Genomic DNA, 13,606 nt, shown 5'->3' on the forward strand with positions numbered 1-13,606 from the left:
TTTCATGCGCGATGTCTAAATATCAATGCCGATAACCTTCGACTAGGATTGTTTTTTTTAATATGCCACATATATAGAATGTGTTCGTCACTCTTGGTTGTACATTTAAGTGTTGCATGGTTCCTTATACTGATGTGATTTGTTGCAATTTTTCTTTTGTTCAAAGCAAGGAGCCTCCACTAGGAAATTAACGAAAAATATGCTCATCGCACCGAAATAACTGAGTCGAAAAAGGGTTACATGATTTCAAATGCGCTCCTAAATTTACCAAAACAATGGCGAGTGATCGATGCCAGTGTAAGGGGTGTACAATGATGTTACTGCTAAGCTAACTTAACTTCTAGCTGGCCAGTCAAATCGCACGCCTGCATAACCTTAAATAACGCATTCATTAGTACAAAAACAAACGCAAAAAAAACTGCGAAATGTGAGCAAACACCTGTCCTGAAATATAATTTAGTATATACAGAGTTGCGGCCACACCTCCCCTTCCCTTGTATCACTTACACACAGAAACATAAACGCTAAAGACTGATTTCACAGTGCCGCCTTTGGTTTTGTAACACTCGACGACCAGGTTTCCCGCTTTCCTCGTGTTTTCTTTGCGGCCTCGTCCCTTCTTAAAGCGTGTCATAACTGACGCAACGTTATACAGTCGATATCGACAAACCCCGCGCTGCGTGCGTTCGATCTCGGCCCTCGTACACAACAGATTGTGGTGGGGGGTGTCGATATATCGCCGCACATCCTTTGGGCGATATTTCGGCGCGCACTGCATGGCAGCCGCCGGCCGGTCGCTCGGCCGCAGCCCTATCCCAGCGCGCCATCACATCGCGTATATAAGGTCCGATCTAGGTCGGCCGGCTGGGAGACGGCGGCGGCAGCGACAGCAGCAGCAAAAAATCGAGCATTCAAAAGCCGGTGCCCCCCCCCCCCCCCCCCCACCGCTGTATCGTGCCCAAGCGGCCGTTTAGCGCCCCGCACGGGCTGTATCGCACGCCTAGAAAGCCTGGAAATAAATAAATACAAGAAAACAAGGAGATATTCGGAACGAATAACACCAGAAGAACGAAGCAAGGCGAACCGCGAAAGCAAGAAATTAAAAATAAAAAAAAGAAGAAAGGGCTGCGGGGATCGCGTGGGTCTACCTGAAAGCGGCCGGCGAAGAAAACGCGCTCGAAAAGAAAGGAAAACACGCGAGAAATAAGCGCGAAGCAGCAGCACGGCAGCGTGGACTGCTAGCCTTATAAAGGCCTGGAGCCACGTAATGTAACAATCGGTCAAAATTCGAGGCGGCCCAAGCAGGCGGGCAGGCATGGAAGGCACGCGGTGTACGCTGGAAGCTGGGCAGCTGTTACGTTCAATCCGAGTTGCCGTAGACTGTGTGCGACGGACGGATTCTTATCAGGCGTAGCGAATAGCGAGCGCTCCCCTCCTTCGTTCGTAACAGGAACAACAACGACGCTGTTTTTACGGGGCCCCGACCGAGAACTGGTTATTTAGAAACTGACCCGCTGCACCCTTCTCTGCCTCCTTATGCGTCGTAACGGCACAAAACAGAAAAGCGTGCAACGCACTACGGGCCAACGGGACGCCCGGAATAGTAATAGTCACGCCGCGTTTTCGGCGGTGCGTATATATGCACGCACGATCTCTCTCCTCTGTCGATGGATGGAGCCGCCAAGTTCGCCTGGTGACCAACACGAGCCTCGCTTCTGACCCAGAGATTATTCCGTGTAACCCAGAAACATGCGGCGTTATGTACTGCGCCGTAGTGACTGCGTTCTATCTATTTTGCTCATTTTCTTTTTTTTTTTCTATCTTCTGATTATATTCTTGGTTGTCGTGCGCAACAGGTCGAACACCGAGCCGCCTTTCGACCTCTGAACTCTGGCTGTTCCGAATTATCCAACGTCTGCCGGAAGGAGACGATCGACCTTGGCCGTGTTATATGAGATGGAGCGCGCAACAATAACGGCAGTATTGGAAAGATATTTCAGTACACGCTCTAAACGGTCGTTTCTTTTTATTTGCTTTCAACGAATAGCGGCAAACCAGCTGAGTCGGCAACGTTGTCGTGCAGCTCCTCTTTCTGCAAAGACCGGACTGTGATCCGCAGTGTTATAGATAAGATGAAATAGATAAATGTTATCGGCGCGCACGTCACTTGAAGCGCGACTTTGAACAAAATGTCCCAGTACAAGGTTCACGTCAACAGTCAACTCTGAGGAATGAATTTTCTCGCGTTGCTCCGAAATCACACGAAAGCCGGAAAGAGTTTGAGAAATTTCGAATGCCCAACTGAATATGTTAATTGAACGTGCTAATAGAGGAGTTTCTGATTGTACTCCGTCTGACCATTCGGGCAATGTGGTCAGCTTATGCAAAATACGCCTGTACATGAATGAAGGGGGTGCGCAAATACTAATCTAAGCACAGAGGTGCGCAAGCTCGAATGTCCTCCACCTCAACGACGGCTGCTGTTTTCGGCTTCTCCGATTGCTAGAACTTTCGTATTAAAACCGGCGTAGTGGAAAGAGACGTGTCGCGTCAGATTTTCAATGTGACGCAACAGCACACGTGTCAGCACTATATATTTCTCTTTCGCACCTGTTGCTTACCTAACCTAAAGGCTTTCTTGCAAGGGAAAAATTGCTCAAATGAAACAACTATCCGGTTGTTCCTCGCCTCTACAATTTCCTCTTGCCAGTTAATTCCAAATAAAAAGCCTAATCTTCCCGTCAGCGCCTGCGAAACGCCCCTCGAATATAGGCGCACGGGCAACGAGAACTCGTCTTTCGGATCTCTCGGCCGTGACATTGGTGCTAAGTGAGTGAATGCGAAAGCAGGCAATGCGTCCCTGGAGTACCGCACCGAAGCCTCTCGGCGCGGTCGTCTGAGCGTCCTTAGCGCGCATACCACGCGTGCTTGGAGAGCAGATTAGCCACTTATCGGCTATCGCCGTCACACGCAGTAACTGCGCAGCGCTGAGAGAGCCCCTCGCATCCGAATATGTGTACCCGCATGCAGCCAATGCCAATGACTGCATCTCGCGAAGGGGGCCCGCCGAAGAGCCTTTGCGGAGTTATTATTTAGCGTGCGAATTAAATAATAAGGGAACACTTCAGAGATAGAACTGTTTGAGATGTATTACTACATATTACTTTTATGATAAAAGGAAAGCCACCCTTATTGTAGAAAATACTTGTCAAGGAAAACTAATAAAGTTGAAACATATGAGTCACGGAGTCGTGTTGAAGCTTCGGCACCAGGTCGCAGAGACGTCACAAATTATGACGGCGTCAGCTGCAGTCTTATCCTACCGGCCTGTATGGATTACGCTGTACTATCAGAAGTGAAATGACGGCATTCATTAAGATTCAAGAACTTTTGCTCAGTCACAACGGCCAAAATTTGAGAAAGGACTTCGTTGTGTGGTAAGACTCTACAGTGCTGCTTGTACATTTCTTTTTCGCCGTCTCTAGCTCAATAAAAAAAAACTAGAATAAACTGATTGATCGAAATTCATGACGCCATACTGTGGTTCCGCCGCCAGTGTTTCGCCCCGTCGTTCGAGTAACGAAGCACCGTCATTAATTTCATCTTCTAATATTGAACGTATAATATAGTAATATCGCTAAATTTAGTGGCAACTAATCTCCTTGAACTATTTTCGTCAGTCTAAAGTGATTGTTTATTTCTCTTCAGTGTCTCTTCAAAATTGGCTATTTTGCACAATAATATGCCCCAGGATAATACACCACATGTTTGTGTGAAAGCCATAGATGAAAAGCAAATGGGACGGCACCGGGTAGCCTCAATCCGGGGAGCATGCAATCATGACGAATAACAATCGATTAGTTAAATTAGCTGTAGCAAGTGCAAGCGTTCATATTTCATGAACATATTTATATCCTACTCCTATCACATTATTTATCGGTCTTAAAGTGTTCTAAAGAAGTGTTCTGCTGAAAAAGTTCCGCAGTTTCCCTGTGTTTCTACAGCAACAATGTTTCAATCAGCAACCAAGAAAGACTTTTTCGCGTCAGAAATGCGTTCTGCAGTGACAGATCGCCGTGGGACGTTTAAACTTACAAATATTGCGCGGCGTATTAGAACCATGGACGACCGTATGCATATCCCACTTTATTTTTATTTCCTAACGAAAAAACGTTATTGCAAGCTTTTCGACCTTGAGATTTGGACTACGCGCCGTCTATACGTGGCAACAGTTTTCTTGCCGCTTGCCGAGACAAAACAATCAGGATGATCTGGTTTTCTAATTACAAGTACCACAAGAGATCAATAAAAAAAGCACATAATAAACGGCGTATGGGGCAGTAGCGCCTTTTTTATGGGCATTCCTGAACGTCCGCATGCAAGAGACCCTTTAGCCCTTTCCTTTTCTCCTACACAAGCTAATATCTGTCGCCATATACCGCCATCTTTTTTTACTTCGATCAGTCTTCTATTTGAGAGATCCATAATGAACCCTCATTTACGCTAGTCGAAGACATCATATGCCTTCAACGTGTGTAATCTTATGCCACCAACTAATTAGTCTTGGTTTGCGGCATATTCGTATACCTTGACAACCATTGCGTGCCCTTAATAAATCACATGTTATCTACACCATGCCTTTCATGAACTGCCGAACTCAACTTATGCAATGTTGGCGAAACTGGCAAGCTGTTTCTTCTACAACCCACGCTGCCGACAATACCTTTCTTTGTGTATAACCAGTCAGATTTCACAAAACAAATATACAACCGTCAAAGCGTAAACATGGCTCGACGTGCATGAAACACAGTTCCTAATAAATCGGTTACGCAGTAAGATGCAAGGGACGAAATGGAAATTCGCCTCTTTCGGTATAAGGTTAAGCAAGCAGCACGCGACATTTAATGAAGTTCTCGTATTGCACAGACTGCAAGGACGATAGATGTAAAGACCGTGTGCGGACCATCAGTATGCACAACTCGCACTATACCGAGGGCTCAGCAAAACAGTGGTTTCATCATTCCTGCGACGATGTAAGCGAGCTGGTAGCTACGTTTGTTCATTTGCATGATTGCACATAACTGAGACGCATGTCCTGCACGCCTGGCGTCGCAGGTCGCAGCTCACAAGTCTGTGCACCCGGATACATTACACTGCGTCGAGACACTCGATGACGACCTTCCTTTCGAATCACAGCTGCACCAACACGAATAGTTAACTGACTGAGTTCTAACAGCTGTTGAGAGCGGTCACCGACCTCTTTCCGTAATGACATCGAATACAAGCAACTACTGCTAGTCGGACACTTTAGGCAACGTTAGTAATTGCTGTAATCAGTATTCACGCCTGCGCGCACTGGCCTGAATTATTTCCGCAGACAACGATAAAGTGCCGTACCTTCAGTGATGAAGTATGCCTCTAATATACCACTGTAATCCTACCTTTTGTGAACGCTTACTATTGCGGTGTCATTCTGACATTGTGATTGCAAACTCCAACAAACGACGCAGGTTGCGTCGACAAGTGTTTAACATTTTCAGACATATAACCAGCTTCCACATATATAATTAACGTGTCGTCATTGCTACTATGAAAGCTTGGTGCGCGCTACTAAGAACTTCGACAAAAACCCCATACAATTGTACCCCCTTTGAACTAAGCCGCACTATTATGAGTAAAATATATAACATCGACGAGTGAAATTGAAACATTAAGCACCACGGCCACATCATGTATTCCGCACCCTAACTGCTGTTCTCAGTTGGGAGCTCTCTTGCACGGCACTCGATTACGTTGCAGGCCGGCAGGGCGCAAAAAACAGCAGCAGCAGCAAGATCAAACCTTCTCTCTCTTAAAATATCTTTTTTTTTTTTCCTTTTCTCAACCCACAATCCATCCGGGTCACGGTATGTAGCGCACCTGGCATTTCTTTTTTTTTTTTTGTCCTAATGTGGGATGGACGCGTATCGATATGCCAGCCGCGTATTCCCGCGTCCAGGCACCGCGTAGGAAGCGAAAAACCTTGGAGGTCTCTTTTTTTTCTGTGTTTTTTTTTCTTAATCAAACCGACGACTACCGTCCTTGCCGGTAAAGAGATCACTTCGCAGTGTCAACTCGTTTTCTTTCTAGTTATTTTCCTCCTTCCATTCCGCCCTTATTTTCTTTTTTTCCTAAACGTTGTCTCCAGTTGGTCAGGATAGGCGAAACTAAAAGCAGCTACCAGGCAGCCAATGAGGCGCCGTACCTGAGATGTGTGCCGATGTATACACACAGACGGCGCACGCGGTGCCGGCATGGGCCCACACACACTTGCTGTCGCATTACGTGGCCTCCAACTGGAACCAATTGGATCGGTTTTTTGCGGCTCAAATTGGAACACTTGTCGAATCTCGTTGGCGATCAAAGTGTACGGTACGAAAGAAAAGGATCGTACAAAGAAAATAAAGAAAGCGGAGCCTCAATGGGCGTCTAATCCTCGCGCGTAACACTTCCTTTCAGCGAAGGAACGGCCGTGTTCGCCTTCTTCGGCGACCATGAAATGCGGGACATGTTCGGCAAGAAACGCAACATGTCCAGGAAGATAAATAGACGAGCTTCCTTCGGCTGTATTGTAATCACTTAGCTCAATATGCCTACTGCTGAAGAACGTGTACCTTTGGTGCCGTCCAAGAGAATCGTGTTGTGTTTGCAGGCGCATAAAACTAGAAGTGTAAACGTTCGACAAATTATGTCTGTGTGCTGATGTAACTTTAACTAAGCTGCTTGAGCCAAGATGTGAACTGTGTCAGGATGACGCACGTTTCCCTTACCACAACGCAGCCTAAATTAAAAGCACATCGAGGGGGGTGCATTAGGGGCTGCTAACATAGCAGCCTTTTGCTGCCATCCTTGCATTTTCTTTCCACATTTCACAAAAGAAAATGCTAAATGATACTGAATCTGATTTTGAACTCAAGGGCTCGTTGAGCAGGGGGAAAATCTATTAAAACAGATAAAAAAGAACTGCATATCGGAGGCTCAGCAGAAAAGCAACGACCGTAAAAGACCTGTAGTCATAACCCATGCGCATGACGTTTCCTATAGACTGAAAAAGATCGGCGAAAATTTAGCATGGAAGTGGTGTTTTCGGCGCCTGATAAGCTACAGCGGCTTTGCAAAGCAGTCAGTTCCCTCCAGCCGCGCGCCACTGTTTCTTCAACCAAGCACAAAACGCGGTTTATGCCGTGTGTTGGGGGGTTGTGTACTCGATACCACTTTCCTGTGGTAAGAGGTACATAGGCCAAACGGGGCGCTGCCTATAACAAAAGGCTTTAAAAGAGAGAGCCCTGTTACAATGTGCACAAAGCAGTCCAAGGACACATTGAGATTCACTGCCGCGATTGTGGATGTTCCCCTAAGTTTGATCAGTGTAAAGTGTTGAAAAAGCACCCGTCACAAATCACGCAAGAAATTATAGACGCACATTCTGTAGCAAGGGCTGGAATCAAATGTATCAGCGCCACTCCTAGGCCTTATCTGAACATGGAATGTCCTTCCTTAATCAGGTGAACCGTCTATGAAACATTGGTCTGTGACTTTGCGATGGTACTGTCTCATATTGGCGTTGCGATCGGGTGTTTTTGTATGCTTGCGCAAGACTATATATTTGATGCAATTTGCAAGTAAAAATCAGTTGGAAGTAAGCGCTCTGTCCTGTTGTGTTTCCCGGCTTGGCTATTTCTTCTTTCCCTCGGTGCGCTGTACCAGTTCAAGTACGACAAACCAATCTTCAACACTTGTTGTTCAATTCCAGAGCTTCAGCTACAACGATGAAATTAGCTGCACCATATAGGCATAAGCAATAATCGAACAAGCCTGCAGTTTCAGCTGCCGCCAGACATACTGATGCCGCACTCCCAACAGTCTGAGTGGCGACCTTCGCTGATGCTAGCACAATGATCAAACAAATGGTTGCGTATACCGTAGTGCCTGAGTACCTAGCCATAAGAGTCCATTGTGTAATCTGTCACTTCCGCTTCCATCAGTCCGTGCTGAGCATTTGGCACTACGAGGTGCAAATTGCTTGGTAATAACTGCTGCCGCATCGCTTATATTAACTCACAGATTCATCCTCGGCCATTAAGGATATCTGGAAAGGGTAGAAAGTCCACCCTTTGGCATAATAAGTACACCGTATGACTGCCCAAGCGCGCGGTTTGCTTTAGATACGGTGAATTGCGAGGGACGTCGTCTGCAGTTGGGTATGCAGGCCGCCACCACTACCCGCAGCATGCTTCTATCTATACGGACACACCGCTCTCAAAAGACCAACCAAATGGTGATTTGATCTAACGCACGAGATTTAATACCACCGTGTGGTTCAAGCCTCCCAGGCGGCCTTACCCGCCAGGTGGAGGATGTACATGTACGTTTGTAGCGGAGACTTCGTGTGGGGTTGGCATTCACCCATGTGTTACTCACACCTCTTCAGAAAATCTCTATGGCCCATTCGGGGAAGCCTGCCTAAATTACTCATCTCTAGCATTCATAGCTAGAACTAAACACTTCTTGTGGACTACTAGTGGTCAAGCATACCACTAGCCCAGCATACCAACATCTTGTACTTAGTGGACCTCCAGTATACGGTGTCACCTGACTATGATTCTTGATACCATGGTCCCATCCATCGAGACCTAGTAAGGTATAGTGCCGATATGGTCCCAATTTTTACACTTCATTGAATAAGCCATAGGTGAGAACAAAAGCTATGGCCAAACAAACAAGACCAGCCTCTCGTTGTTTGTCTGGTTTGTTCGGTGAATCCCATATGTGTTGTGTTCTAGCAATTCCCAGTTCAGTGGGACGTATACACGGTAACGCGTATCGGCGGGAACTGAGTGTATTATTCTGATTCGGTCTGATGCTTTGGTCTTTCTGATGGGTTGGCGTCAAGAGAGATCCCTCTGGTCTGGCGTAAGCCATAAACATGGTATTAAGGGAGTGATCCACCCTGTGTCTCTGATATACTGCGAGACCTCAAGAGGATAAGTGCAGGCACATACCTGGAGGATTCGAAAACTCAGCATATGTTGGAAGTCTACAACAGGCCCATCTACAGCAACATCACCTGTATGATGACGGGTTCCGCATGTCCAAGCCATACTGATATGCTTCGTATGCATTTCCACCGCTAAAGGAATTCACGCGCTCCCAATAACTAAAGTCCTTCACAATTAACGCACGTATTGGCAATGCGGGAAGGAATCGGATTATTATGATTGAGTACACTCACAAGCCGCACGATTTATACCTTCGAGCTAAAAGAAAAAAGAAAATAAGCGCAGCAATCCCTGCGTTCACAAAGCCAATGGCATCTGCACTTGGCCCTTGTCGCAGGCGCGCGTTCCTTCTGACGAACTATGCAGAAAACTAGCGGCCACTCCATATCGCTATGACTTGATTTTGTACAACAATTTGCTTCGCTGGATGGTTCTAAGCCTGCATTACTTGAAGCGATACGGTGCGCAATTTTTCAACAAGGACTGTCAGTTATAAAGACATTCGATTGAGTCACAGGGTAACGGTCACTGTTCAGGCTCGCCAACGTGCTCAGCATACGTGTAATGCTGCTGATGACATCCAACTAACTTCATAAGACGGCCGTTGAAGCGTGCTATGCTGACAATCCGTGAAAGCCACAGTTTATTTCCATTACAAGTTTGCGCTTCGAAGCTTGAACAACGGTACAGTCTGGTCCCTGTCGTAGCGTGCATCGCCTGCACGCTACGAGATTACTCCTGGTCTTTCTAAAACCCACAGGCTTCATAAGACATTTTGAACAGCTGCAAAGTCCACGAAGATAACAGTGGAGCTGTAAGCCGTCCGCGTGTCTGTGTTATCACTCTTCAAATATTTTCGCCTGCACATGAATTAGCGTACTATAGGGACAGCCAGAATATCATCATCACCTGATCTCTCCAAGGCGACACATTGTTGCAGCCAGTGAGCAGAAATGAATACCCCGATGGTATGACAGTCTTGTCTTGTGTTTAATCGAACTGTTGACGGTAGGATCACACGCGTTTCTCATACCCTGCAACTTAACGTCAGCCTCTCAGTTGAATCGACAACGTCGCATCACAGGGTATCGAGATTCGACTGTGATGCTTCTTGTGATGCGTATCGTATGGAGCACTTAATAAACAAGTACAGCTGTAGTTAGACAGAAAAAATACAGACGGCAGCGCGTGTTGCTTGGCAGAGTGGGAAAACTCACCCAGCAGGAGAATGATGGACGTGAGGCAGGCTGGTGGTATCCATAACTGAGCGTGAGGAGGACGGCGGCGGCTTCGAGGCTGCCGCGCAGTGTGGAACGACAAAACCGCCGACGAACTTAGGCAGAGAGACTTCCCCGAAACGATCGAGAATTCGCCAGCACCGTCCGGAAGTCTACGAGAAACGGCTGCGTGTTTCTTCTCACACACAACACGAGCCGGCGTCAGTGGTGGCGCGCATCCACGCTAATCCCGCTCGCATCCGGGCGTTCACAGTCGCGCCAAGCGGAGAGCACTCGCGGCCAACATCCGAAGCGTCACAGTGCACAAAGCGGAATGCCGCCGACCGGTGTTACCTCTCTCTTCTTCTTGATCCTCTCGCCCGCCGAGCGGCCGGGCCAAGACAAGCCAGTTTGACCGGTAAGGGGCCCCCATTGGCGGTTGCCCGTGGCAACAACGACGACGCTCGCTCTCCCATTGGCTGTGAGCTAGCACGTTGTGCGTGCCGGCCATCGTCGTCTGCTTCAAAAAACGTGGCCGCATGATTTCTCTGCTGCTGTTGCGGCACGTATTATTTTTGCTTTCTTTATTTCCCCAAGTAGGGTCCGGTCGCGCACTACTCAGGCCAACCCAGCGTGCTGATTTCCGACTGCTTGTTTTGCAGCGATGGCAGAAAGACCCGAGCCTTGCCGGCCCCCCTTGAACGCCGACAGCGTATAGGTATCGATTACACCGGCGGAACTCGGGGTCGGAATACAAAAACACAAATCGCCAGACAGACCCCTTTTTCAGCGCCCTCCGCCAGTGTTTGGTTACCAAGCTGCTAGCCAGATAGCTGGCGGTGGCTATCCGCTTTCTACCGCGCTACGTTCGCTGCCTGATGCACACGTTCCCACTGAGCCTGCGAGCGCACTTACTGCGCGTCTAGACTCAAGGCTTTCACGCCCAGAATTCAGGAACGAGATCTTCAAGCTGGGAAAGAATTCCTCAGCGTATATCATTTTTTTTAAATGTATGTGTGTGTGTGTGTACGCATGTGTGTGTATGTGTAGGTTTTGGGGGTAGGTGGCAGGGGTTAGCTGGGGAAGGTATAGATGAATGCTTCTGTTGTAACGCTCGCTTCTCAACTAACCTATTCCAGCAAGGACAAAGCAAGAAGAAGAAACAAAGATAGCCTTTTCCTTCTTTGCTTGCTTGGTGTGTTCCTGACGAACCAACAAAAAGCATATGTTTGAGAACATCAGGCGCACGAACACCTTTAAGACCACCAAGCACTGCGCGATATGAGCGCCCATTGGCCACCAGAGTGCGTGTCAGCATTAGTCGCATAATTGCACTTCAACGCCAATCAGCACTTAGTATACGTAAAGTGCAAATTACGAAATCTTTCAGAACGGCGGTAGTAGGAAACTCTCTCAGCTTTCTGTTCGTTCGTTTTGTTTTCATTTTTATTTCTTTGCGAGAACAGAGGGAATTTTAACATCAAGGATCGGCGGGAAGCCGGTACGCCATCCGAAGTCCCTCCCATAACGTCCTGTCAGCGACGAACCGCGCGCGTTGGGACAACTTTGTGTTCGGTATCCCGGGACAGAATATAATTAGTTCATATGTGAGGTTCTTCAAGTAACTAACAACGAAAGCGTTGCCGCCCATCTGGGATGATCACGTGGGGATAGCCAATGCGGAACAATAATTTGAAGCCACGCTGCGAGTACGAGAGAGACGCAGCGCAGCTGCACCAAATATCAGTGCGAAACAAAAGAAAAGAATAGAAAAGAGGAGGACAGAGATGAAAGATAGAAAGGGTTGGGAGGTTTAAGGGATTAAATAATCGGCTTGCTACCCCCAGTACTGAAGCGTTTAGGAATGAACCAGAAAGGTTAAGATGGAAACTGAGAGCGACAGAAGCAGTCATCATGCGTGCATCCAAGCTGCAAGTTAAGAAAATTGGTCATGTCGGTGAGCTTGGAACGACGGCGCAAGTGCTTCGTGACCATACAGACGAACGACTTGCGAAAACATCGACTGAGGGCGATATTTCTCCGATATTGCCAGAGTAGGGCATTCAGCATGATTCAACTTAAAATGGGAGGACGGAATAAAGCGCAACAAAATAACTCTTCCCAGATATATAAATTTACGCGACATTTATAAATGACACCGTGCAATGTCACCAGTGTTGCACACACGCGCAGTAGACGTCACAATCGAAATATTTAATTACCTGAGTGCCACGCTAAGTTCTGGCCCAATATTCCTTTTTTATAGATCTAAAAAATAAATATCGAAGACGAGATAAATCCTCAAGCGCGTTCATCGTCAGAAGACTGATTAAGAGACGTTTGGTTTGACAGCTGCATCAAGCAATCAACTAGAAAATAAGCATAAATGCCAGGACGTATTAATATTTTCTATAATGTCTGTAAAGTTTCATTCGCATAGCTTCCAGCGGTTGTTTTCGTTAATAAGAAAACAGGGATAATGCGTTAGACACTAGGTTTCTATGAGCAAATGGAAAGCTGCAGATTATTTTGTTTGCCATTATTGATTATTGCCATTATTGAAGGAGGAGTACTCTTGCTTGCGTGACTAGTGTGTTTTTGTGTACTCAAGTTTGCTGCATTAAGACCACCTGAACGCGAACGCATTAAACGTAGGCAAATACGATACAAGAATACCTGAGCAGTTACACACGCAGCTGGCCGTAAACCAACGTCGCCCTGCTTCCGGTATAATTTTACATTATAAGTGACCGCTTATGAGCTTTGCCTGATAGCTATAGGCTACAATCGAAATGGCTAAAAGAACGACACTATTTGACTGCACTGCGGCTGCGAATTATACGCACGATGGGTGCAGATTTTCAGAAGATAAACAAAAAATGCATCTGTCAGTCGAAGTTCCGAATGACGGTGTATGTACTGTAAATGGCGGCGAAAACAAGATAATTGTTTCGTATGACATCTACATGAACACGCGTGAAATATTCGTATGTCTGCTATAGCCTATAGATTGGAGAATACCACTACATTTTGTTTTTTTTTAAAAGCAACACTTAATTTCTTTGCCTGGTACTTCAAGCTTTCCGCTACCGCTGCCTTAATTGCCCAATAGCTCACAAATGCCTACCGCACAAGAGAGCACATCAATCTAATTAAGGCGAAAGCCTTAAATGCCTCATTAAGTACGAACAGTAACCGTCGGCGTCAACACGAATGATGCAAAAAATCATGTGATGCCGGCATCCTATGACGTCATCATGACATCACAGATTGCCAAGTTTTGTGACGTCATCATGACGGCATATGATCAATTCATCGCATCACGGCCGCTCCGTCATATATGGGCCGATC

General features: G+C 46.8%; 1 protein-coding gene across 3 annotated transcripts in view; it reads right to left on the bottom strand.

Moving 5' to 3' along the window:
• The window catches only part of LOC119395845 (mucin-12-like), a 167,778-nt gene extending 157,162 nt beyond the window's left edge, over positions 1-10,616 (bottom strand). For 2 of the 3 annotated variants that reach the window (XM_049416788.1, XM_049416787.1), the window contains exon 1: positions 10,256-10,615. The gene's annotated coding sequence lies outside the window, so the exon portion shown is untranslated. Of the gene's footprint in view, positions 1-10,255 lie in introns of all 3 variants that reach the window. The other variant, XM_037662850.2, reaches the window with a different exon arrangement.
• Positions 10,617-13,606: the final 2,990 nt, after the last annotated feature.

This window comes from Rhipicephalus sanguineus, chromosome 6 (assembly GCF_013339695.2).
Source record: "Rhipicephalus sanguineus isolate Rsan-2018 chromosome 6, BIME_Rsan_1.4, whole genome shotgun sequence".
In the NCBI taxonomy this organism is placed as follows: domain Eukaryota; kingdom Metazoa; phylum Arthropoda; class Arachnida; order Ixodida; family Ixodidae; genus Rhipicephalus; species Rhipicephalus sanguineus.